The sequence below is a fragment of the Aythya ferina genome (genome assembly GCF_964211825.1).
Source record: "Aythya ferina genome assembly, chromosome: 13".
Taxonomy (NCBI): Eukaryota; Metazoa; Chordata; class Aves; order Anseriformes; family Anatidae; genus Aythya; species Aythya ferina.
In genome coordinates, this window is record NC_140311.1 from 11,274,644 (window position 1) to 11,301,154 (window position 26,511).

General features: G+C 39.4%; 1 long non-coding RNA gene across 3 annotated transcripts in view; it reads left to right on the plus strand.

Moving 5' to 3' along the window:
- Positions 1 to 26,511, plus strand: part of LOC311444195 — a 257,260-nt gene that overhangs the window by 222,078 nt on the left and 8,671 nt on the right. For all 3 annotated transcript variants that reach the window (XR_014697707.1, XR_014697708.1, XR_014697709.1), the window contains one exon: positions 22,258 to 22,342. This is a non-coding gene — a long non-coding RNA (uncharacterized lncRNA). The remainder of the gene's footprint in view (positions 1 to 22,257; positions 22,343 to 26,511) is intronic.

Sequence of the window (26,511 nt, forward strand, 5' to 3'; positions counted from 1 at the left end):
GAAATAGTAAGGTGGGTTGTACTATGTTGTGCTTAGGAAACTTCCCTTGAGAAAAGGGGAAAATATTGAATTAGATAGGGAACTTCCATAAACATCATCATCAACATTATGACCACATCTGCAAAGCAGACATTTGTTTAGCTTTTTGTTTGCTTGCTTGCTTGTTTTATTAGCATCATTTCCCTCTATTCTTTCTGTTGGCAGAGCCATACCTTCCAAACATTGTATAATCTTAGTGGGGATTTCAGACAGCAGTGGTGACAAAGAGCTCCTCATGAGGTGTGGATCCATCAGAAAGTGGAAAGCTATCTCTTCAAGGAAGATGGCTGATGACAAGGAGCAGTAATGCAGATGTCAAAAACAAAATTGTTCTCAGACTTTCTGATGAATATGAAAGACATTCCATTTGTGAAGAATACAGGGGGAACAGTGTGTTGCCTGTTCCAAGCAATGTGCTTTGCTAACAGATGATGGATTGCCAAATGCAGGGGCCACTTCCGCTGGCAGAAAGCCCTGGTTAAATCATATAATTTGGCAGCAGTGAATTTCTAATGAACTGCTTTCCTAATTTCATAGAGAATGGCCAGTGTGCCGCCATGGGAATATTGCAGAAATGATGGTGTCAAAAACACACCTAGAGCATGAAAAAGCAACACTGATGTATGTGGCTTTGTAGGATCAATATTGTTGTCCCAAGTGTTGACCTTCAGTAAGACCACACAGGAGAAACTGGTTAAGTTAATGATCCCCTCTGCTATTTTGGACTCACTCTGGCAGACTTCTCAGCATTGCCATTCAGCAATGAAACAGCGATACTTTCAGTTTTGACCCTTGTATAGCTACCTTGTGTAGGTAGCTTTCTCCCTTATATACAAAGGAAAATGGCAAGTGATGGTGGGCAATCCATGAGGTTTATTGCACAGTGTGTGGGCTGAGCAAGCCTAGATGATTCAAAAGCAAGGACAGTCAGGCCTGGTGGCTACCTCTATAAAGTCAGGTCTGGGAATTTGTATTCACTACGTGAGAGTACAGACCATACTGCTTGTGGCAGTTTCTCTCTGCTGTGCTGTAGTTTATTATGACAGAAACCAGGGTTAGTGTTATCTTGCCCAGCTGCTGAGACAATGATTATGTGCTTTTCCTTGATACAGTGCTGTCTCTCCCTTTAAGAGAATTGGTGTTTGCAGGGTTTCTGTGTTTCTGTAGGAATTCTGCCAGCATCTGGCAGATAAGCCCTGCAATATGCACCTCTGCAGCAAGAATAAAGCCAAACACAGAACCAACCTGGGGCAACCAGAAAGGTCACAGGTGAGACCAGTCCTCCTTTTCCTGGAAAAAATACCATGTCCCCTTCTAGAAACAGTAATATAAAACCAAACTAAGACAAAAAAAAAAAAAAAAAAAAAAAAAAAAAAAAACAAACAAAAAAAAAAAAAACTGAACTATTTCAGAACTAACACAAGAGAGAATGAGTCCTTGAGAGGGTTACCCCTTCCCTTCTTTCTGCCTTGTTGATGCAGGATAATACTAAAGTTCTGGTAAATCATCGTTTTGTCCCCTCCTGTCTAGGTAAGAGAGGTGATAGGAGAGAGGCACAGACCAGAGGCCCAGAGAGTGCTAGTGAGTAGCCTCTGCTCCTGGATCTCATGTAGCTCAGTGCTTGTTCTTTCTACCTGTTATTCAGTTATGCAGCCTTATCAGTCACAGTCTTACTGTGAGTGAAATACCATGATGTGATTCTAGCTAGATATATAGAATCTGGAGGGAAGGTTGGTTCATTCTTTCTTTATTTACTTTTACATAAAGATTCTTGTCATTTTACTAAAATTAACCTTACTAAGAAACACACCACAGTTCTCTTAAAGCTACAGCTTCTGTGCAAACAGAATTCATTATGCCCCCAGCCAACCATGCACAGAATAACAAGCTCTGCTCTTCTCTTTCTTCACTGTTTCTGGAGATTAACGAACAAGTTGAAACCCAAAGCACGAATGGAGCACTGTCCCAGTGATGCGACAATGTTACAATAAGAAACTGAGAAATGAATGTGAACTTCAGATTTCCAGGAAAATAAAGAGGCAAGTCTACACTAAGACAGTTCAGGGAATTTAAGTAAAGAACACATTCTAAGAGAGTTTTCTATTACTGTCAACTAAATTGCCTTATGAGTTCCTAAAAATTCTAATTTAAGATTTTGATCTTTATTTGCAAATATTTAGTGACATAAATGCATGCAAGTTTACTTTTTAAAAGAAATTAAGATGTATAATGGTTACATATTGGAGGAAGACAAAGAACATCTGTGGCATCACAGTGCTTTTTACACATAAGAAGATTGTTTGGGGGATTGGTTGCTTACAGACACCTGCTTAGCAATGATGCCAAAGCCAGCCTGCTTCATTAGCTCTGACAGATGACCGATACCACCTAATAGCCTTGATTCTGACAGACAGACCAGTTGTTTTAGCCATATAAAATCTATATAAATAATTGGTAAAAATTGACATATTAAAAAAAAATAAATTGAAACAGGCTTTTGAATATTGAAATTTCAAAATTTTTTTATATTATTAAATTTGGCATGGAACAATGATCAAAATTTAGACTTGCACAAAATAAATCCCCTGGCTTACTCTGCTGTTCTTTGGGCATAATCAGATAATCTTTTGCGTTATAGTTGAAATGGCTGAAATAATGACCACCTAGGTATTTCTTAGTGCCTCAGTGCTGAAAAAAGAAGGAATCCCAATATGTAGGCATCTTTGTGTAACTTGTTGGAGTTGCTTAAATTTTATCATTACTTTTTGTTTCTGTCTTGTAAATATGAAGTATATATTTATCAAGAAGCAACTATGTTTAATTTGATTTCACATTAAAAGGTCATCCTTAAAATATATTATTGAAAAACATTTATAAATGTTTCTGCTACCTCCGAATAATGCACTGTTCCCCAGAAACAAAAGTATCATGGAACTATGAATTACAATTAATTGTGGTTAGACTGCTTTTTTATTTCTCCCTTTCTAAAATACTTCTGCACTAGTGTCCATGTTTTATTCAAAGGTGTGAATTCTCTTTTGCTGGTGCATTTACATATTTTTCTTCATGTTTAATGATTTAATCTTTATTTATTTATTTATTTATTTATTCACTTTAAGTGAGTAACTGAAGCTTGTTCAATATTTACATTTCATTGCTGTAGACCTCATATCATTTTACTGGTATTCAGTTTAATGATGTAATGTTATGAAAGTTCCTCACTTTCATGAATATTAATAGAAATGGAAAATGCATCAAATGATTTACCAGTTTTCAAAAATTAAATATTTGGAGAAAAAAACTCATAATGAAGGCTGTATTTGCCTTGAAGTGCCTGCTTTTGGGAAGAAATTGATATTACTGCCAAAAGTAGATGCCAAGCGTAAAACTACAATTTGAATTATACCCATCAACTAAGTACACATCAGGTTCACAAAGCTAATTCTTAGTATTGCTTCTACAACTTTATATTCAATTTGTGATGTCTGTTTTTCCTCTGCCATAGGGTAACCATGCAAGCCACAATCTCAGCTGCTGTAAATCAGCGTAGGTTCACTGACATCTGTAAATGTAATAGTTTCCAACAGTGAATGACCAAACCCAGTTTTCTAGAGGGTGCTGTGGTGTATCAACATCTACTTTAACTATACAGCCCTAGGCACTATCTTACACAAACCCAAGAAATCTATGTCTTGTATGTGCTACTAAAGTTTTCTAACAATCCTGTTGTAGTCACAGGCACTGAATGTTCCTGCCAAACTGATGAACTCCACCAGCACTGCTAAAGATTGAAAAGATTAGCAGAAGTAGACTTCCCACCTCCCAGGTTTTGCTTTGAAGGTGGCCTAAGCTGATCTAAAAGTTGTGGTCATCTGAAAGCTGTTTCATCTGAAAAGAAGTGCTAGCTGCAAATCAGGCATTACTTTAACTTTTTATCCTCTCCCATGGCCTTTGTGTAGCTACCTTTCTAACCATTAAAAAAATTTACCACATACTACGATTGTATTCACAATTTTGAGATGAGCACTGTAAGCACAAAGGATGGACAGGTCTAGAGGACAAGCATTCTTCTCATTCCCAAAACAATCTTATTACAAAACCCAGAGTACAGCAAACCTCTTTAGATACATAAAAAATGAAGAATCAGCCCCCTTAATTTCAATGGCTCTAGTCTCATGTGTAAAAGCAGGCAGATGCCTGGGGTTTTACCACATTATGGATGTGACAGGGATAGGGAGTGCTCCCAACACAGCAATGCTAGCACTGCTGCTAATGTAGCACTTTTCCGGTGAATAAATTGAAGATTCTGCTCTTAGGGAAGGTTAATCTAGCACCTTTCATGGGCATGGTACTCATTAATATGTATCTTGAATTTCTAAAACCCTGGCTTCAGCTAAAAAAAACCCTCTTACGCACAGTTATTCATATTGCCTTCTCATAACTTCCTGGGGTCTTAACCATGAAGAAAATTACTGCATTGCATTAGTACATTCATAAATGGCAACGAGCCTTTTTAAATGTAAACACCACTGTGGATTTACATATCCTTTGAGAGCAAATAAGATGGGAGAACTTTGGAACCCAGCGTATTTTTATATTGGTTTGTATAAACTTACCATTTAGTTTTAATACTCTGTTCTTGTCATTATGGTAATTTGGATCCCAGTCCAACAAGGTGCTGAAGCTCAGGCCTAACTTTAAACCTGTGTCTAATCCTGCTGCCTTCACTGGGTCTTGGCAAGAACCCAGGCAGTGCACAGAATTGGAGTCTAAAGGATGAGGAAAGCTTAGGAATTGCATATAAAGAACTTGCAGTGGCATCTGTCTTAAGCAAGATACCTGGAGGTCAGCATAAATCATGTTGCTACAGAAACTGGTCTCAGATACAAGGGAAACAAATCTGCACTGAGTACATTTGATATTTTAAAGTTAACTCATAGGATGGAGGTTTGCCTATTAGGGATTGCTGTTATTGCAGATTTTACAGCTGAAACCTACATTTAGTATATGAAGACTTTTGCATTAGTATAGATGTTCTTGATCCCAGGTAGAGAAGCAGGAAAGGGAGGGTTGTCTCTCACCATCTTCATGTTAACATTCCTGACAACTGCACTAAAGACACTGGAAAAGCACCATACTGCTAATGCTGCCATCTGAGCAATAAGACATGCCAAATTCTAAAAAACACCTCCCTGAGGGGAGCAACTGAATGCTGTATATAATAGACCAGAAATTCCTGTCTGAGATTTATCAATGACTGTCACAGGTGAGAAGTGTTTACTAACAAAGCCAGAACAAGTGACAGAGAAGGTGATGACTCCTTCAAGATGCTCAGCCTTTGGTATAATTCATCTTTAGCAAGCCTTAGTAAGTCCCTAACTGGAGCTTTCAGCAGGCCAGCTTGTGCACAACAAAAGCACTACCCTCCCTGGGCAGATTTAATCTAGCCAAACTGTAACTGCGGCTGTCCTGAGGCAGCAGGGAAAATGGATCAAAGTAGATCTGATTCCTACCTCAACGAGTGCACTGCATAGCTTCATTTCCCTACATTTGATTAGCTTGAAATCTTGGCTGAAGGTCAGACCTTCAGACAGATATTAATCTTAGCAAATGAGTACTGTACACACATCCTTTTTTCTCCCATGTATTTTTATAATTTCTTTAGCATTTCTTTAGTATGAATCGCATGTATCTGGAGAGAAAGGAGGCTGAGCTCAACAGTTTCAGAAGTAAAGGTTACTGTCCTAAACTATTGCTCTAACACACATATCCCCAAATTACTATCATATAAATCAGTGCCTCTGATTCACAGCTCTCCTGCTGAGACTTGATGTTGCTTACTCCATTGTTTTTTTACCCCAAAGTTATTAAAGAGGTAATGAAATAAATATGAACATACCACCAGATAAATAAAGATGTATTAAGATTTTGAAATGTTTTCTTTTCTTTTCTTTTCTTTTCTTTTCTTTTCTTTTCTTTTCTTTTCTTTTCTTTTCTTTTCTTTTCTTTTCTGATAGGGTGGAGAAGAAAAGAAAAAAAAAAGTATTGTCATCAGAAAAATGCATCAGGGACTTGCTCACAAGATCAGTATCTTCATCCATGTTTTTCTTGTCTCTATATATGCCAAATTCACAGAATCATGGAATCATTAAAGTTGGAAAATACCTCCAGGAGCAGCTGGTCCAACAATCACCCTACCACCACTATCACCCACTAGACCATGTCCCTAAGCACCACGTCCAACCTTTCTTTAAACACCCCCAGGGACAGTGATACCACCACCTCCCTGGGCAACCAGTTCCAATGCCTGACTGCTCTTTCTGAGAAGAAATGTCTCCTCATATCCAACGTAAACCTCCCCTCATACAACTTGATGCCATTCCCTTTAGTCCTATTGCTGGTTATCTGTGAGAAGAGGCTGACCCTCAGCTCCCCACACCTTCCTTTCAGGTAGCTGTAGAGAGCAGTAAGGTCTTCCCTTAGCTTCCCCTTCTCCAGACCAAACAACCCCAGTTCCCTCAGCCATTCCTCATAGGACTTGTGTTCCAGGCCCTTCATCAGCTTCACAGCCCTTTTGTAGTGGGTTTATGTGGCAAGGTTTTGGTAGTGAGGGGCCATAGGGGTTGCTTCTGTGACTAGAATACAGAAGGTGTCAGACCTGAGCCAGTAAGCAATGTTGTCTGCGCCTCTATGAGAGCAGATTTAAGAAAGGGAAAAAAACTGCTTCAGAACAGCAGCTGGGAGAGAGAGGAGCGAGAACCAGCCTTGCAGACACCAAGGTCAGTGCAGAAGGAGAGCAGGATGTACTCCAGACACTGGAGCAGAAGCTCCCCTGCAGCCTGTGGAGAGGACCGTGGTAAAGCAGCCTGTCCCCTTGCAGCCCATGGAGTACCATAGTGGCGCAGATTTCCATGCTGTAGCTGTTGGAGGAGACCATGGTGGAGCAGGTGGCTCTGCCCTACAGGAGGCTGCGGCCTGTGGAGAACTCCTACTGGTGCAGATTCTGGGCTGAAGCTGCAGCCCTACTCCCTACTCTGTTTTGCCTGTCATGATAATTGCTGAGTGATCTCCCCGTCCTTATCTCAAATCTTGAGACCTTTGCATCATATTTTCTCCCCCTTTCCCTTTGAGAAGGGGGAGTAAGAGAGAGGTTGTGGTGGAGCTCGGCTGCCCACCTGAGTAAAACCACCACACCCTTCTCTGGACATGCTCCAGGTCCTCGATGTCCTTCCTGTAGTGAGGGGCCCAAAGCTGAACACAGTTTACTGTTTACGTAGTTTACTACGAGGCATACGTGCACTTGGTGTGGGGCAGGCCCAGCCTCTGACAGGCCACGAGGCCCGGCCTGCCTCAGCAGCGGCTCTGAGGGGCCGGGCAGAGTGGGGCGGCCCGGAGCGTGCAGTCAACTCCCTGCCGCCACCACATGAGACCCCGGTGCCCCCTGGTCCTTTGCACTAACTTAATTTAATTCTACTTCATTCAGAAGTACTTTCTCTAAATGATTTTGTAGGTCTATTAGAATCACAGAAACACAGAATCATTAAGGTTGGAAAAGACCTCCAAGATTATTTGGTCCAGCCGTTACCCTACTATCAATGTCACCCACTACACCATGTTCCTAAGCACCAGGTCCAACCTTTCTTTTAAACACCCTGGGGATGGTAACAACACCACTTCCCTGGGCAACTTGTTCCAATCCCTAACTACTCTTTCTGAGAAGAAAAGTCACCTGATTTCCAACCTAAACTTCACCTCACACAACTTGAGGCCATTCCCTCTACTCCTATCACTGGTTATCTGTGAAAAGAGACTGACCCTCAGCTCCCCGCAACTTCTTTTCCTGTAGCTGTGGAGAGCAATAAGGTCTCCCCTGAGCCTCTCTTTCTCCAGACTAAACAAGCCCAGTTCCCTCAGCCACTCCTCATAGGACTTGTGTTCCAGGCCCTTCACCAGCTTCATAGCCCTTCTCTGGACACACTCCAGGGCCTCAATGTCCTTCTTGTAGTGAGGGGCCCAAAGCTGAACACAGTACTCGAGGTGTGACCTCACCAGAACAGACTACAGGGGGGACAATCACCTCCTGCTCGCTACACTATTCCTGATACAAGCCAGGATGCCGTTGGCCTTCTTGGCCATCTGGGCACTCTGCCAGCTCATGTTCAGCATCAGTCAGCACCCCCGGATCCTTTTCCTCTGCACAACTTTTGAGCCATTCTCCCCCAAGCCTGTAGCACTGCATGGGGTTGTGACCAAAGTACAGGACCTGGCACTTGGCCATATCAAACTTCATCCCATTGGCCTCTGTCCATCAACCCATCCTGTCCTCCAGGGCCTTCCTACCCTCCAGCAGATCAACGCTTCCCCCCAGCTTGGTGTCATCTGAGAACTTACTGAGGGTGCACTCAATTCCCTCATCCAAATCATCAATAAAGATACTAAAGAGGATGGGCCCCAACACTGAACCGTGGGGAGCACTGCTGGTGACTGGTTGCCAGCTGGCTTTCACTCCGTTCACCACCACTCTCTGGGCCCGGCCATGCAGCCGGTTTTTAACCCAGCAAAGAGTGTACCTCTCCAAGCCATGGGCTGCCAGCTTCTCCAGAAGAATTCTATGGTAGAACATGTCAAAGGCCTTGATGAAGTCTAGGCAGACTATGCCAACAGCTTTTTCCTCCTCCACCAGGTGAGTCACCCAGTCAAAGAAAGAGATGAGGTTGGTCAGGTAGGAAAGAAATTAAAAAAAAAAAAAAAAAAAAGCTACAGCAACATGCAGTCACACACTCGGGGCAACTGAATCAATGTTTTTGGACAATTTTCTGTATTCCAAAGTTTCACCTTCACATAAGCATATGCACAGGTCATTGGATAAGAACTAGCTTTGACTCAGAAAGAACAGAGATCAGCCAGCAAAGATGCCCCCTTGACCAAATACAGTGAGGTGAGGAGAGGGAAAATAGATAGCAGCAAGCATACAGTAACTTAGCCCATCCATAAGAAGTAGTTCTTAGGCTAACAGAGCATTAGGAAATTCTTGGAAACTGCTTTCAATAACTGCATGAGGAAAATGGAAGCTTTGCCTAGCTGAGGACTGACCATGTACTGTGTCAACTGTATCAGAATAAACCGAAATACTGTCCTATTCTACTCTCAAAGTTCATACATGTATATTGAACTCTAGCAACTCAGAGGAAGTTGCAGCTGGCAACTAAAAAAGAAAACTGGGGAGTTCCTGAAAGAAGCCAGGACTTTTTTGTTAGATAGCTCATTTATGTTAAATTTTGATTGTTCAAGCAGCTGCTCTTTAAAAAGAAAATAAATAGAAGTTTAATTCCAGGTTTGCTGCAGTGCACAAATTTTTGAGCAGACACTGCTTCTTTCAACTTTAGAAAGTGTCTTTCAAGCCTTGACAAGTATCTTCCAGGAAACTTGACTTCAAGTGCACTTTTCTCAAATAAAACACCAACTGCCATTTACAAGCAGATTCCTTTAGAGAATACCAAAAACAGCAAACAAGCGTGCATTGCCACGCAGATCTCAGCCCTTCACTTCTTTAGGAGTCCAGTTGCAAGTAACCTGTGCCATTCGTATAAGACCTATCACATATTTGCCTCATTCTCAATACAATATAATCTTGCTTCCTCACCACACAAACACACACTGCTTGTTACAGTTGTTAAAACGAGGGGAAGAGCACTACACAAGGATGTATATCTTTGCTGTTCTGTGGCCCATATTAAGTTTTCCTATTAAATGCCTGTTATAAAATAAGTATTTTTCAACATTAGTTGAAAGGAAAATAATACAAGGAAAATAGAATGTGACAAAAGGTGCTTCTAAATAAACTGTATTTCTTCATATACTTTTTTATTTTATTTTATTTTATTTTAATTCTTGAGATCATCATTAAGCTTCTGCTTCTAGTGGAACTTCCCTGGTGACCTAGACTGCAGAGCCTTAGCAAATGCTGCTAAAAACCCATCCTTTTTCCCAGAATGACTCCCCTGTTTTGATTGGAAACTCTTTGGGAAATAGGTGACCTTTACTGCATAGCTTTAGAATGAAACAAAATTGAGCTCTAATCTTGGTTGCTGTTTATGTGCTGTATCTTATGTAGTGCTAGATGAATAGAAGTTACCCATGTTTTTACATCAGTATCTTTACAGTGTAGTTATACAGAAGTTGCCCAGCAACACGTGCATTTAGAAGCTTAAAACAAAGTTCCGCTGGAACTCCTCTAGGTATCTTGAGGTTACAATACACTCTGATAACCAGCAGTTTGCAAATGGTAGCCTGCAGCCATAACAAAAAGCTTGCTTGATTTCTCTATTCAAGAGATGGAAGAGTAAAGCAATAAATATGCATTGCGCTTTTCTCTGTAAAAAAAAAACAAAAAAAACCAACAAAACAAAACAACCAAACAAAAACAAACAGGAACAGACAACACCATGTGGAAAAAATGCTACTAAAATAGAGATATGTTGCAGCCTTAGGGCACTAACCTGTTTTCCCTTCTACTGTGTAGAAATGTTGCCTACAGGATTCCCATTCTGCTGAACTATTTAGCATCCATTGATCAATGGATGGACCACATCACACCAGATGAACCTTTACACTTTCTTTCATCCTATCATCATCTCCCTGCACCATAAATGAAACCAATTTCCATTACTTGGCCTGGATAAAGTTACCATTTCATCCACAAACTGCTTGTGCTGACCTACGTTCTAGGTGTTTTTATGTTGTTGTTGTGTTGTGGTTATTTATTTATTTATTTCCTTTGCTTGCTTTCCTTCTTTCCTTCTTTCTTTCCTTCATCTTAGGTTTTGAAGAGTTTTTAAAGGGAAGAGGGAAAGGAATAAAGACATCTGAAATAGCAATAATGAAATGGAGTGACAGCTATTAAAAAAAAAAAAAAAAAGCAGTTGCATGAATTAGGCAAGATTCGTGGCTACTGAAACAGAATATGACTTCACTGACATCAACAACCTAAGAAATGCATACATATATATGTTTCCCTTATTGCTATATATAGCATCAGCATTACCAAAGGAATCTCGTTGACTTTCCACTAACACAGTGCAATCCTATTCCTCTCATACTACCAAATACATTTATATCTAAATCACAGAATTTATTACTTTATATTTCACTTTCTGACACACATTCATGGCTGATTCTCAGGGTTACTTCTTCTCTAAGCAAAAAAACTATGAATATCCCCCCAAGTGAATATCTAGAGAATTTATTGTAAGAGGAAATGGCTAGACAAATACAAACCTCACAGCAATTTAATCTATGTATCAAAATAGTTGCCATATTGAATAAATTGAAAATGGAAAGCCTGATGCAGATCTCAATTTGAAGTAGAACCAAAGAAAGTCACTGAAGCAGTTCTGCTCTCCCAAATTGAAGTACATTTGATTTCCAAATTCAAAGCTATGAAAAATTCCTTTCCTGTGGGCACTGCAGAGAAGTATGTTTTTTGTTTCTTTTTAATGACAATGGACAGCCTGAGCCTGGACTTCTATAAAACCAGATTATTTTTTTTTGTCTTTTTGTTATTTTTTTCAACTAAATTACAAATTGCATGCACTATAGGGAAGATGATATGTTATAGCTTCAGTGAAGCAGCAGATATATTCTAAAATCTTACTTCAGAAGTGGAATGAACTATTGATATCAACAACCCTAAAGCAATATATCATATATTTCTTTTAGAAATGCTTAAAATTTCCAGTCTATTACAGAATCTAAAGTATAATCTGGCAAGATTGAGTTTAATATATAAATGAGGAAAAATACATTAATACAAGGTTTTCAACTTTAAGTATTTGTAGCTGTAGGTGTTTTCTATATATAAAAACAAATGGCTAAACAACACAAGCACAAGGCAGCTGAATGGTTGTATGTTGTTACTTTCAGAGACTTCTTTTGCTCCACTAACAGCAGCTTTTTTTTTTTCTTTTTTTTTTTTTTTTCCCTAATGAATTAGAAATTGCCTTTCCTATAGCCTGAGGCAGCGTTTACTGCTCTGCTGGGTCATACAACAGTGTTATCAGTAGATACTTCAGCACCCAAATGCCATGTCATCTAGTAGAGGAGAGGTCAGGACTGTGAAGCTTGCCTTTATTTTTAATTTTACAAATTAGTTTATTTTGCGCATATGCAAATCCTGAACCAGGGAGTCTGACAGCAGGCAAGTAATTCAGTCTCACAGAAATCCCAGCTCAGCACAAAAACCTGGTAACAGTGGAGTCAGTCCACCTCACACCCATACTTTAATCAGTGAGTAAGAGAAAAAGCAACTTCTCCTGCTGTTTGCACAGCTTTGTCCCCATTGCTGCAGCTCAGAACCTGAACCATTAAAATACCTCAGTTGCAGCATCAGCACACAGCACCCAGGAACAGAGATGCCTAGTGGCGGCTGCAACATAAGGCAGGCTGCAGCAATGGTGCTTGGGAACTACAGACTTACAAGAGCCTACTGTACAGACGTGTCCATTTAAGAGAAAACCGATATCCATGGCTTCTAGATGTTATAAAACAGCAAATTAATGTTAACTTTAAGGATTAGATAATGTGGCCCTATTTTCAAAAGTGTGCTGGCCATGATCTTTAAATATAGCTGCTTGGTAGTTGCAAGTACTTAAAGCACTTTGACGGTTTGAGACTCGCTGCAAATACATGCAGCTTATTTGAAAAATGTTCAAACTGTCACTGAGCTCTCTGGATGCCCAATGAGACACGAATTGTTTCAAAAATCTGATCCCAGCTGAAAAACTAGTTTTGCCTGTAAGAAAACTCTATTAGCAAGCAAAAGAAAAAATGTAAAAGGTACAAGCGAAGTACAAGCACATCCTCTTGTCTGTCTCCCTAGTCACTTTAAGAAAGCCTGAGCAATTTGGGATGACCAGATTTCTGCATGTTTTGAGGTAGCACAATCTTGTCTCAATTCAGGATTGTGAACACAACAGAGATATGCATTCTGGCCATATACTATTACAGTACTTTCTGGTTTTTAGCTTGTGAAGAAACTATTCAACCATAAACTGAAAGCAGCAGTTGATTGCATGTTGTCTGATTTTTTTTTTCAGGATACAACATATTTGCAAAACATCTTGAATTCTTAAGAGGTTTGTCCCCTTCCACTAGAGCCTTATGGCTTGATTTTGATTCGATTTTGATTGTTGTGTGTTTCTTTCTTTTTTATTTTTTTATTTTATTCTTTTTTTTTATTTTTAATTGATAGAAGTACAAAAAAAAAAATGATGGCTACAATCCATATTCTATTACTCTTACATAGATTCTTTAGCTTTTACATCCTTATACATCTAAATTGTTAGATGGGTATGAGTGTTTTTACTGATGACAACAGTATTCGACATTTGGCTTATAGTGAAACATTTTTTGATGAAGAGTTTCCCATACAGTAACAGCACATATTTCATAGTGCTGCTGAACCTGTGTAATGTTGGCAGAATCTATTGTGGCACTGCCTCTGCTGAGGATACTTGGGCAAGTTGAGAAGGGCTGTATCCGAGGGTGCAGCAGTACATACAGCACCTGGACTAAATACCAGGTGATTTATGCTGCTACTTACATGCAAGAATCTAGTAAACTCTCATTACTATGAAATCATATTATAGCCTGAACACTTGAGCTATCCTCAAACACAGCATCCAATCTCCAATTGTTGTATTCTCTATGATTTTTAATGTTTCCACATTAATAATTAATAATTAATTCTGCATATGCTTGTGTGTCAAGGAGATACATTGTTCTTCTAGAAAGGTGCTATATAGGCCAGACTCACTATTGATACTCTTAAAAAGTGTAAGCTGTAATTTCTTTCCTGAGGGGACTTTAATGTACAAGAAAAGTACAATTTTCCTGTATGTGGCTTGACAATTTATAAGGACCAACAAGCTTTTGTCCATGTATCCTTACATTTACAACAATGTGATCCGTTGCTCAGTACGATTAGCACGTACCAGATCTACAGCCCTGACAGGGCTTCTTTGTTCATTTCTTAAAGGACACAAAACATCACTAACATGTGACTTATCATTCTTTATCTGAGTCCATTTCTGTGAAGTCGGACTAATAGTTATCCTGTATAAGATGCATCTAGATACACAGATACACAGGCTTTTAAAGTCTCCTATGGTGCTTCATCTGACAATCTAGAGGATGAAGAAAAATAAAAAATATTGATCTATTTCTGTCCTTACTTTTATACAACCCTGGGGGAGAAGGGGAGGTATTGGTTATTTCTGGGGAATATTTAAACCAGAATCATTACTTTTTGTATGCAGAGTTTTTAGTAGTCATAACTCAAATGAGAAAGCAAAATCCACTCCCATTTCATTTAATAGATGATAAAATTGTATTGAATTATGTCAATTCCTCTCCTCTGCCTTTATTTCAAATAACAGGTTCTATTTTAACAGGACCAAAAATGGTCAAACAGACACAATTAGTACCCACTGCTAGGCCAATAGAGAGCAACTCTGTATGCATGGTTAACTCTGTGGGGAAGAGTGGGGTAGAGGTTTCAGCAGTTGTCCTACTTCTCAGCAATTACATAAACAGGCTTTTGAGCATACTTGTACTGGAAGGTGGCTGTTCTTTATGGGAATATAAACCTGCCAAAGAAAATACAATTGTGTAAATAAAAACATGCAAATTCCCCAGTTATGCACGGAGCACACCCAAAAAGTATGCATTCCTAGCAACAGTCATACTAAAAAGGTCCTACTTATCTAGTTTAAGTTCAGAAAAAATGCCATCTGATGATAAAGCACATTACTGTCCATCAGCTAGAAGGGTAGAATTCATTCTCACACTTTCTCAGTTAACAACCATGACTAAGAAATAGATCTGCAGAAAATCAAAGTCTGTATGGATGGGGTTCAGAGCCAATTTTATTAGTAAGAGTAGTTATAAGTTAATTCATTATGTTCAGCAATCTACAAAAAAGCATTAGCTTTTTTTTTTTTTTTTTTTTTTTCTTTTTTCCCAACCACATTATTCAGCATATCTCCTAAGTCTTTCAATAAAAATCTCACCTTAGTGTGTAAGAACTTTTTGCTCATGGCTGTACTTTTAAATGACCAGCAATCAAGAAGGTTGAGCTACACTACAAATAAAGCCTCTAGGTTATGGATTTTTAATTACCCTCAATTAGTGATTCTTTTCTTTGATCCCTTCCTGCTTGTTTTTGCCAAACAGGATCCCAGTTCAACAGCAATTCAAGTCAGTGGGAGTCATCCATTAATGATGCTTTGATCTGTACAGCTTTTTTTCAGTTGCCTTACAGATGCCCAGGATCAAATCATAGCCAAACGATGTGGTAAAACAATTTATCTCAATAGCAGCAGAAATGAAAAAGTCTGGCTTCCAGATAACTCCTGCCCTGTTACTCCCCCACAAATATGTCTCTCCACAGCTCTACCACAGTGGCTCTGCCCTGCACATTTCCAGACCCCTACTATAACTGTCCTCTCCGACAGCAGCTCCTTCGTCCCCAGGGCCTTGCCCTGCTATAACCTATCCCAAGCTCTGCCTTGTGCTACACTAGCAGCAGTTGCCTGAAGGCTGACTGGTTGTATGGCTGCTCTAAACTGAACCAAGAGCAATGGAGTTTTCACCGTTTTTCTCTCACTAAAGGCTTTTTCCCATGTACCCAGCTTCCAATTTTAACAGAATGTGTAGGAACTTAACATCTTACAGATCTCTCTGTGCTATCAGATTAGTTGATATTTGCAATTCTGGTTGCAGTTTGCCAAGAAAATCAAATGCTAGCAAGTAACTGACTCAGATAGATGGACAACGTCATCACATAAGTTGTGTTTCCTTAGCAAGCCAGACAAAAATGTTCCCAGAAGAAGGTTCCAGTCTTATAAAATCAGAGACCAGGTATGAATTATAGTTTGCTGGCAGCCAAATCATTCATTTTCAAAAATGGGGTCATAAAAGAAGAGTTAATTTGCTCATGAGAAATAATTCTAATGCACATTTGCAGGAGAGTGCATAAAGCTCTCAAGGTTACTCAATGTGCTGTGGGGAAGGCTTGTTTCCAGCTCTCCGGCTGCCCGTCATTGCAAACCCAAGCCAGTAATCACAGTTAAATAGCTAATCCTGTTTATTCTAGAGTTTAGCTTGAAATAGAACAGAAAACCTCAACTCCGTTGAATTTTGTATCTGGAAACTGAGCTGAACATTAGCTTGTAGGTTTACATCTTTGCAAGACTGAATTGCATTCTGAAATCTGAGGCACTCAGTTTTAGGGGAATTCTTTTCATTTTATTTTATCATCTCCAAAGTCTACTTCCCACTTGTGCTTTTTTACAAGGAGAAGAAAGTAAGCTTTGCTTATCAAGAGAGCTCATGCAGAATGTCAAACTGTTGTCCTCCAGCTATACATTCAACAGATGTTTACATCTGCGAGTTCCACTGGAAAAATAAACACACTGAGCACAATATTGCCATCAGTTCACAAGACAGACCGTGCATAGCTAAATATCAAAATACATTCCCAGTACTCTTATTACTATGATATGACCAAATAGTCTTCACATTTTAATGATGTTAGCTTCTAGAGTGATGATGATAATTTCGTCTGCTTCAGTGGAGACAATAAAACAGCTTGTACTTTTACACATCTCCCTGCTGTCAATACTGGAATTTTTCCACATTTTTCCTTATTCTATTCTAAAATGATCTGACTTTTTTATAAGACCAAGTCACCACCTTACTAAATAGAAATAGTAACTAGTGAGCTGAGATAACCCCAACTAAAAATGATTATTTTAAGATCCCTGCATCTCTCTTCCCTGTCCTTCAAACAGAAATAACTCTTAAAAGTTAACAAACTGAATTCTCTCTTGGACATACACAGAAACGCCAAACAATGCTTGAAACAGTGCCCACATCTGTGAAACTATATCTAATCAAATTCACGCCTGCTTTGGTTGCCTGGGTAACAATCAGACAGTCGCTCATACAAACAAACTGCAAATAGCAGAAGAAAATGTGCATTAAGTGGAAGCATCTACTTCTCAGAGCTTGAGCCTTTTTAATTTAAGAAATAATCGTATAATAGTATCTTATTCTCCCTCTATTCATCCATTACCTTGTGTATATTATATACTGATTGGCTCATTCACAAGGATAAGAAGGACATGGGAAAGGTTGCGAGCAACTGAATTTAAAAGCCCAGTTCCATTTTTATTATTCTTTCCTTTTCTTCTCCCTAAGAAGCACAGCATGGCATTTGGATGTAACTATATGTCACTGCATAAAAGGGTGATTCATTACTTTCTTTTAAGCACACAATTTAAGTTACTGTCTATGTCTTCCCCTCATAGCACAGAAGCTTAATTGATCAGCTTCGTTTTAGACGTCTCCTAATGACATACAGAAGAGATGGCTCTTCTGAACGTATAGAGATGCAGGAGGCTCTGCAGACAAAGGCCCTTGTTTCCACAGCAACGGGGACCATGCGGAAGCTCTGAGTCAAACTTCATCTTCACCCCATCCCTCCCCCCTTACTCCTGACCACACAGGTTTCCTTCTTCACACTTATCGCAGATGCTTCCGGCTACATTTGGATGGGTGAACGTCCCTCGTACACTTAAATGTAGTACTTGGATAGACCAGCATCGCCCTCCAGGCTTACATGATTTTCAAACCATTCTAGGCTGTTAACCTCAAGCATTTGAAAATTAGGTTTTAAAAATTATTTACTTTTTAAAAGTCTTCAGACATGAATAATGAATTTCTCCACACGCAATTTAATTTGGCTTCTGGGTTATGAGACTTATAAGCCTCTTTCCACCCTGAGGTTGGCTTGAAAGCTAGAGGGGTGCTTGCTGGTGTTGTTGCTTTAAATTAATAAAATGTAAGCTTCTTACAAAACAAGCTAGAACCAGGACATGGAGGATATAAGATAAACAATCATTATCATAGTATTTTTAGTAACATGCTGTAAAACGGCACATTGCAGTTCTGCTGCAACATTGGTTTAAAAGGTAAAAAAAAAAAAAAAAAAAAAAAAAAAAAGCATGTTAAGCATGTTCAAAGGGATGCTCCTTTTCGAAGCCTGAATCACTTGCCTGCTAAAAGTAAGCCCTGCAGAGCACACGTTTTTTGCTGCAGCTTCTCCACATGGCTATGTACAGTGTAAAGCCCTTAAACACTGCCTTGCATCATGGGTTTTCAGGCTGGTGGGCGTAACTGTAAAAATGAAATCATCAGTGAAAATCAAATATAAAAATGCTGTTTAGAAGCTAAGCTGACATCCTAGTCAAGGTAGCAGAGCTAACAGTTGCACTGAGAAACAAAACTAATGTGGGAAAGCTACATCAGCAGTATGGTTCCTCACTGCGCCTTTGAACAAGCCTGTTGCACTAGCAAGGATCAAATGCTGACTTTTCTTTATGGTCAGTTCTCCCACTAAGTTCATAAATCTGTGTATTTTGGGGAGGTTGCTTTGCTCTCAAGCAAGCAGTAGCAACACTACATTACATCCATAATGCAGTGTTTATATGGCACAGACCAACAAAAGCCAACTGAGAAGTAAATACTTTCTTCACAAACCTTTGCACTTGTCATGTTTGTATGGTAAAGAGAAGATTTTGTAAAACCAGCAAACAAACAAACAAAACCACAATAACAACAATATAAGAAAAGCTTCACCTCTGTGCATGGGTTTGCACAGACATTGCCACTTCCTACTGGCTACAATAAGGGCCCAAATTGCCTTAGACCCTGCTGCAATTCCAAGTCAAAGAGAGATCTTGATCATATGATGTTTGAGTTTAACCCTTGTTGAAAACAGAAGGGCTTTCGGAAAGGCCAGTAAAGCTAAGGGAAATCTTTTTTTTTCTCCATCAAGACCTCTGTATCCAGACTCTGGCTGTGTTATGGGGGAAAAGGGGAATTTAAACCTCCTGGTGCTTTAGGATAAAATATTTCAAAGCAGTTGTCTTTTGTGGCTGCTAGTTCATGTGCTTTTACATATTGAATTAAATACAGAGGAAAGGGTATGGCAAAGTTGTGAACATGAACAAGCAAATAAGGAATATATCACAAATACAAGAATAGGCCTGAAGTTATTAAAGTTAGGGCTTCTACCATATGTCTCTGCTGATCTTACCTGGACGATCATGCAAGGTGGGATGAGAAAACTATTATCTGTGCTCACTGAAATCAATGACATACAGAAGTTTGTTGGAATTTATCAGGATTACTTCTTTTTTTCTTCAAACTCTGGAAAGATCTGGAAAATCTTCTATTTCAAAAATAAATAAATAAATAAAAAATCCCAATAGGCTTTGGCACACATCAACCTCAATCAGATTACATTATTTTCAGCAATGAAAGATGAGATTTTTTTCAGTGGCTTAGCAATCAATTAACACTTAAAAAAAATAAAAATTAGATTTTGTTGCAAAGCAGCACATTTTAAGTGTTTTTTTTTGTTTGTTTGTTTTTTTCTCCCGAGCTTTTTTTTTTTTTTTTTTTTTTTTTTTTTTTTTAATCACCTCTATGTTCCCCTGCTATGATTTGTTAAGCTACACTGAAAAACAACAGGTCATGCTGATACTGATGAATGGCTGGGAAAGCATCAGAAGAAAAAGGGTCTGTTTCTTTGGGCGACTTTAACCTGAAAGGTTTGTGTTCTTTTGTTTGTGTATCTTTATGAGTTGCTAGAGCCATTTATAGACTTAGCTGGGCATCCTTTCTAAGTCTAGCATAAAACTAGAATGACTAAATTGCATAAATGAATGAATGAATGAAGAAGACATTAACCTGGGAAGTAGAAACTGAAGCAACAGGATGTTGTACTATGAAGTAGTGCAGAAAGAAACAGATGGCAATTGTTGATCCTAGAACAATTCATTTTGTCTAAGGAAAAGAAAAAAAAAAAACTCTCAAAAAAATAGATGAAAAAGCTAAATGAAAGATGCCCTTAGTAGACTGCCTTATGTGGAGATCTATGTTAAAACATAACAGGCATAAGGAGAGAAAACATAATGCAAACATAACAGGCATGATGTGTATGCACTTACATTTTGTTTTAAAATTGTATTTTTGTAGGACAGTATGACTTATTTGCACTTGAAATGAGGAATTTATATTTCAGACCTGTTTTTTAACCAATGAACTGTAGTTGCTTGATGCAATAGCCTCTACAAAGTTACCTCTTTGTCAGCAATTTGCTGCCCCCCCACCTAACATTAAATATGAAATTTAGCCATCAAAGTCTACCTTGCCATCACAATCTGCTGTAGTCAGAGAACAACAAAGTAGAACACACAACAGAACATTCTTTCATAAGCACAAAAGAATAGCATTATTTTTCCTTTTCATCTCCGGCACATATGTCCCAGGGAGAACTCACAATCTGTGCTTCCCATTTCTGGAAATAATTCACTAAACTTTGTAAACACTAGTCTTTTGCACCATTTAGGTATCCGTGGTTACACAGTTGTAAAGAACTTATGAATTACATCCTGCTCCTTTGCTAGTTTCTCTGCCAGCAAGAGTTGCTGCAGCAGCAAATACCATGGGTCTGAACCAGAGTCCACCATCGTTGACAAGGAGGTAACATTAAATTACAAAACTGATTATCTGAATAAGTTAGGCACCTGGTCTCTGTTTATCTGCAGAGTAAGCAAGAAAAGCAGAGAGGAACAAGCCTTAGTTAGTATAAGTCATTTTCTCAGCCCCCATCTTACCATGGTATCCACTGGAAAAAATAGCGGTTGTTCTTCCACACATTACCCTCCCAGGAGCACTGCTGTGACACTGCTGAGCCTATTGCAGTAGCTAACAGTCATCCTTGGGTCACTGGAGCTCTCCTGGCTGACTCCAGAAGATACAGGGGATGCCACACCAAACAGTTTCCATACTCCCTGCTACAGAGGGTCAAGCCTACCTTTTCCATGCTCAGAGTGAAGGCAAGGCTGAGAACATCCTCAGCTCTTTGGCAGTGAGCAGTGGGCTCCTGGGTGACATGGCTGCCTGGAGGCTGTCCTGCAGGTTGTAAGATACAAGCACACTTAATACCAACATCAGCAAGGAACAGGCCTGCTTGCCCCAAGCACCTGGTTCTGTAAGATTAACACAGATAATACGGTTCTCTGTCCCTTCCCCTTAAATGTCTGTATGAACTCAGGGCAAAAAATTCTTTCTTGGATATATTCTGTACCTTCCACTAGACATTTCAGACTAGATTTTCCTAAGAAGCCAAACTCAGCATTTCCTAAGCTCAACAAATTGACTAAAAAGTGATTCTTTTTTCCTGTTGCACCCCTTCCCTTCCCAAGTACATATCTACTGACATTAAGAAACACATCCACTGACGCCCTCTAAGTGGTTACAAAAATTAGGGTAGGTGAGATTGGAAGTCCATATACACCCTTTGCTTCTCACTGTATTAAACCAAGGGACTTCACTATTCATTTATTATATTATTATTAATGATATTATTATATCAGAGTTAATTATCAAAGAAAATAAAGTGCTGTGAGTGAGGCTGAAATTCACTGCTTTTGCAGAGGCCAAAATATGCAGGGGCTCATTCCAGCCTATGGTGTACTGAAAACGAAGGTGATTTGTGTTCTGCCACCCCATTCTGCAAATTGCTGTTTAGTCTTGGATCAGAGAAGAGCTTGACAACACCTTGCTGTAAAAATAAAACGATAGATTTGGGTCTGCATTTTACAGTCCCACAATACAAGTCTTTGATATTTCTTAGGAAAACTTTCTGTTTGAGGTTTGGAGGTGGTTTTATTGTTTTTTTCTTTCTTAGCAAAGATTTATTGCTCATATCCAACCTCTGAAATCTCTTGCGCACTCCCTGTAATGCTTTTTTTTTGTTTTGTTTTGTTTTTAAAGAGCATTTGATCTTGCAGAATAAATAGTGTAAATAATTCATGAGAAAGACATTTTAAAGACCAATACCACCCTTCATTTCTTCCTGTACTTTTTTATTTGGCATTAAAACTATTATAAAAACGCACATTTTGGTAACAAGTAGACTCCTGTGAATAGTAGGAGGGCCATTGGTTACAGAAACCAAACCGTACCCACAAAACAGTCTTACATAAAACATTGGAACAATAAAGAATGCCAATGCAGTATTGATTTAGGCTGTTCTTGAATTATGTTACGACTTTTAATTCTGTGCTCACTTTTGCTTTTCCTTAGGACTGTATTACGTTGTCATATACCTTCTTGAGACCTCATACTACAGCGAGGGCATCTGAAAACAAAACACCAGCAACCTTTTCAGGTTTGTGAATAACATTATTCACTTCTTCTAAAAACAGGGCTCCACTAATCTGTCTTTATAAGCTAACAAGTGTTTTTTTGTTGTTGTTGTTGTTTTGTAATGTTACACAGCACATTATTTAATACTTATTTAAAGTACATGACATATTTCAAAAGATTAAATTTATCTCATTGTTTCTTGAATGGTGGGCACTTGTCAATATTCTATACAAGTTCCAATGTATTAACATCAGCCTCCAAAATCTTTCAATCCCAAAGCATGGCAAATTATAGTAGCTGCTCCTTACAGCTTTAAGAACCCACCAAGAATTTGTTCTACTTCCAGACCATTACAATTGCCATTAAAAGAGGAGCAAAATTCATTTTCAAACATGCTACAATAGAGGCTGGATGAAACAGCAGAATGAAAAGTCCTGCCCACTGTGTTCAGCCCAGCTATGGCTGTTTCTTGGTGACAAACAGGGGAAGACTGCTGTTCCTTGGCTCTGTTCCTTGTAGATACTAGGGAGCCTCACAGGCTGGATGACACTTCCTTGCAGAGAAGGTGACATTCTTCCCTGGAAGAGGAGCAATAAGGAGGGCGAGCATGATCCCCAAATCTGTAGCTTCCCAGGGAACTCAGAACCATCTCACGGCCTGGAGTTGCTCAGCTCTGCCTCTCCCTTGCTTTGGAGTACACCTTTCATCAAGACTGCTGCTCTTACAACTCTCCTGAAGGTTCACAGAACATCAGGGTAAATTAGCCCATCTGTTTTCATTTGGCAGGGATTCAGCAAAACACGGTTTAGCAAAGTGCTTAAACAAATGCTTAACCTTAAGCTTGCTATTAAAGACCTAAGAAAGCTCTTTGCTGGATTAAGAGCAAAAACTACTGGAAGAGGAAGAGGGAGGAGTTCATGGTCTGCCACACATCAGGAGGCTTGAAAAGCTGGGAGGAAGACTGCTTTCAAGATATGCCAGGATTTGTGCGTGGGACGTAGGGGGTGAAGATGGTGGCCACGTGTGACCACAAAACAGGAGACAGAATGTGGCTGGATCTTACACATGACATTGTCATAAAAAAGGAAGGGAAAGAGATTGCACAACACTACTTGTTGATAATGTTTCATCTCTACTGTCTTGGGCTGCTAGGTGATAGTGGCCTGTCCCAAGAGCATGGGCACCATAGCAGCAAAGGCCTCAGTTTCCAAGGGTTTACAGACTTAACTGCACTGCCGTTGGTCTGGGAGCACAAGCACGAGGAAACTGTGTAGCTTCTGTGTCTTCCTTGCACTAGGGCCTGAGCTAGTATCTTAAGTCCTCACAAAATCACTGCTCTGTCATCTGTGGGAAGCAGAGGCAATGACTAACCTTTGAGTGATGATGAGGATGGTGGAGATTGAGGTGGCAGTTTCACTACAGTTTCATAATGACTACCCCTTTGCTATACAAATACTGCTGGTGCTGACCCCTGTATCTGTTTCTAAACAGATACAACACATTTGCACATGACTAATCACTTTTTAATACATTTTACCATCTGCAAATTGGACATAAATAAAATTATTTTTCAAAGGAAGTAGAGATCTGCCAGATCTTTATATACAGATTCTTGTAGACAACACAATCCACCACCTTTCCATTAAAGAACTATACAAAATGAAATATTTAATAAGTGATAAATTAAACATTAATGGCCAATGCATCATAGAGATCTCTGAAAGTTTACATGAGTATATAAGTTGGAGTGCACATTTCTATAGCAGCTCAGACTTCTTCCACATAATTCACTGATTTGCTTGCTAAGTGCTTCACAAGCAACTAAGCAATCCCATGGTCCCAAAGTCACCTCTAGCAAAAATTCCAGCACTGGATCTCCAAAACAAGGAGGAAATGCTTCATTTCCTCCCTCAGTGCCTCTCAAATATCTCCTTACCTTACCATGAACTTCTTGCCTCATTTGTGTCTGTATCCGTCATCTACATTTTACTTTAGTGCATTTGGAGGCTGTGGCAGAAGGATACTGGCACAAAGAGAAAAGATTAACCCCTGATTATCATTCAAACCTGAGCAAAACCAGTTCTCAATCCTCTTATGCAGAGGGAATTGCCAAGTTCTTGTAGGAAGCATTGAGCAGGCAGAGAAAGGAAATGTAAAGAAGATTCAGAGCAAAGGCAGTTGGAGAATGCCATGTGCAAAGGGGAGCTCCCTGCTGGGATAATTAAAGAGCTACTACCAGATTTATTCGAAGATCAAGGCCCTAAACATATTTAGTTATTTAACTCCCAGACCTTTGAAGAGCTGCACACAAAGGACATCTGAAATGCCTGTTGTGTAGGAGAAAAAAAAAAAAAAAGACTTAAAGCCCTGGCTCCAACAGCACTTGCTGCTGAGCTCCTGAGCCCTGTACCTAAGGTGATGCTGAAGAGCTGAGGCTCAGCAGCTCAGCTTTCAGCCACGACCCAAGGATGGTCCCAATGCTGGTTTCCACTCTAGTGCTGACTTGTAACACAGCCAGATTCACTTTGCCAGCCACACATTTTTGTGTCTACTTCGTTGCGACTCCACTAGAAATGCTTCACGTAACACCTCTCCCGATGCCCCACATGACTGTCATCCTTCCCACCGCGGAACACAAGCTAAGGCTGTCTGAGGAGGCAAACACTGCTTGTTAATCGATCAGAGGAATCTGTGCCAAGAAAAGTAAACGTTGTTTTCCCTCCCTCCCAGCATACCAGGCCTAAGGCTGCTGCTTTTCAGAAAATAAATAAATAAATAAATAAATAAAAATCCCTGATGGAAGAAGGAGCAAGCATGCCAGCCTGATCAAACAGACCAAAGAAAGGGAAGCTCCATGGCTATGGGGCCAGGCCCTTCAACTAGAAATGACACCTCAGTCTTTTGCACAGGTTTCCCTGAAGTCTCGCAATATCTGGCTGGCTTTGCATCACCCCGACACAGAAACAAGTCAAGCACCCCTCAAAGAGCCTAACCCCTTCTCTTTCTGCAGCCCAGTATGTAAGTACATAACATGGATGGTTTGAAACCCTCACCTCCTCCCATTATGGCTTGCTGACAGAGAGTATTAGGTCATTTGGGACATCAGCTGTCTATTATGGAAATCAGTGGGTTTTTAAATCCTGCAATTTTTCTCAACACCAGGGGGAAAAAAAGGAAGAAAAAAAAAAAAGCACTGTAGTGGCAGTTCACACAAACAGTTCCACCGATTTCAAATCCTAAGAAGGATACAAGTTTTCCAATTTTAATCCCCTCCAAAATTTCTTAGGTATACATGATGGAAGTAGCTGTGAGAAATAATTGCTGCACAGGGGCCCAATTACTCACACACTTCAAAACAAACCAAAACTCCCACCTGACATGAGTGAAAGGTTTAAAAGGTATGGATAAAGAAATGGATAAAGAGATTATTTTAGACCTATAGAACTGTCAGTTTAAATCTCTTTGTTTTTCTTTATTCTTGCTACAAACTTCTCTTACCTATCACTGTCATTCTTTGTATGTGTGCACTTTTTATTTATTTATTTATTTTAAACTGGAAGGCGGTATTTCACATGCATAAAATCTTCCAAAATCTACAGGAAACTGAATTTTGGAAAGTTTATATAATAAAACCACTAACCATGAGGCCCTGCCCTGTGACCTACTATGTGTGTAGAGACTTGCTTAGAGACTTTATTATTTAATGTAGTCCTTAAAAGTTATGGATAAGGAAAAGTGGAAGGGATATCCTTTGTTATCTTTTCTGTTTCTCCTTAATTAAACAAACAAACAAAAACTTTCAACAATGATCAACTATAAACTATTCCATGTAGTTTGGGATGGGTTGGAATCTCCTTGCAGATAAGTCCAAGTAATTGAAACATTTCTGCAGCCTTAATTACAGTAGCAGTGTCAGGTGGTGCTGCATGAAAACGGACCTTTTGCTTCATGTTAGGTAAGCTAAATAAATAAAAAATCATAAATTCCTAGCAACAAACACAAACATATCTTATCATTCACTGTGTGAAGTTGTTACTACAGTGCCATCTTCAGTGCATTACGTAAAGTGGAGTTTCCCTGTAGAGGATTTTTCATTGTTCCTTATGGGTTGGAAACAGACTAAAGGAATTTCAGCTGCAAAGAGGGATGAGGAAACAAGGAGAAAACCTTTGTTAACAAGAAACAGTGTTG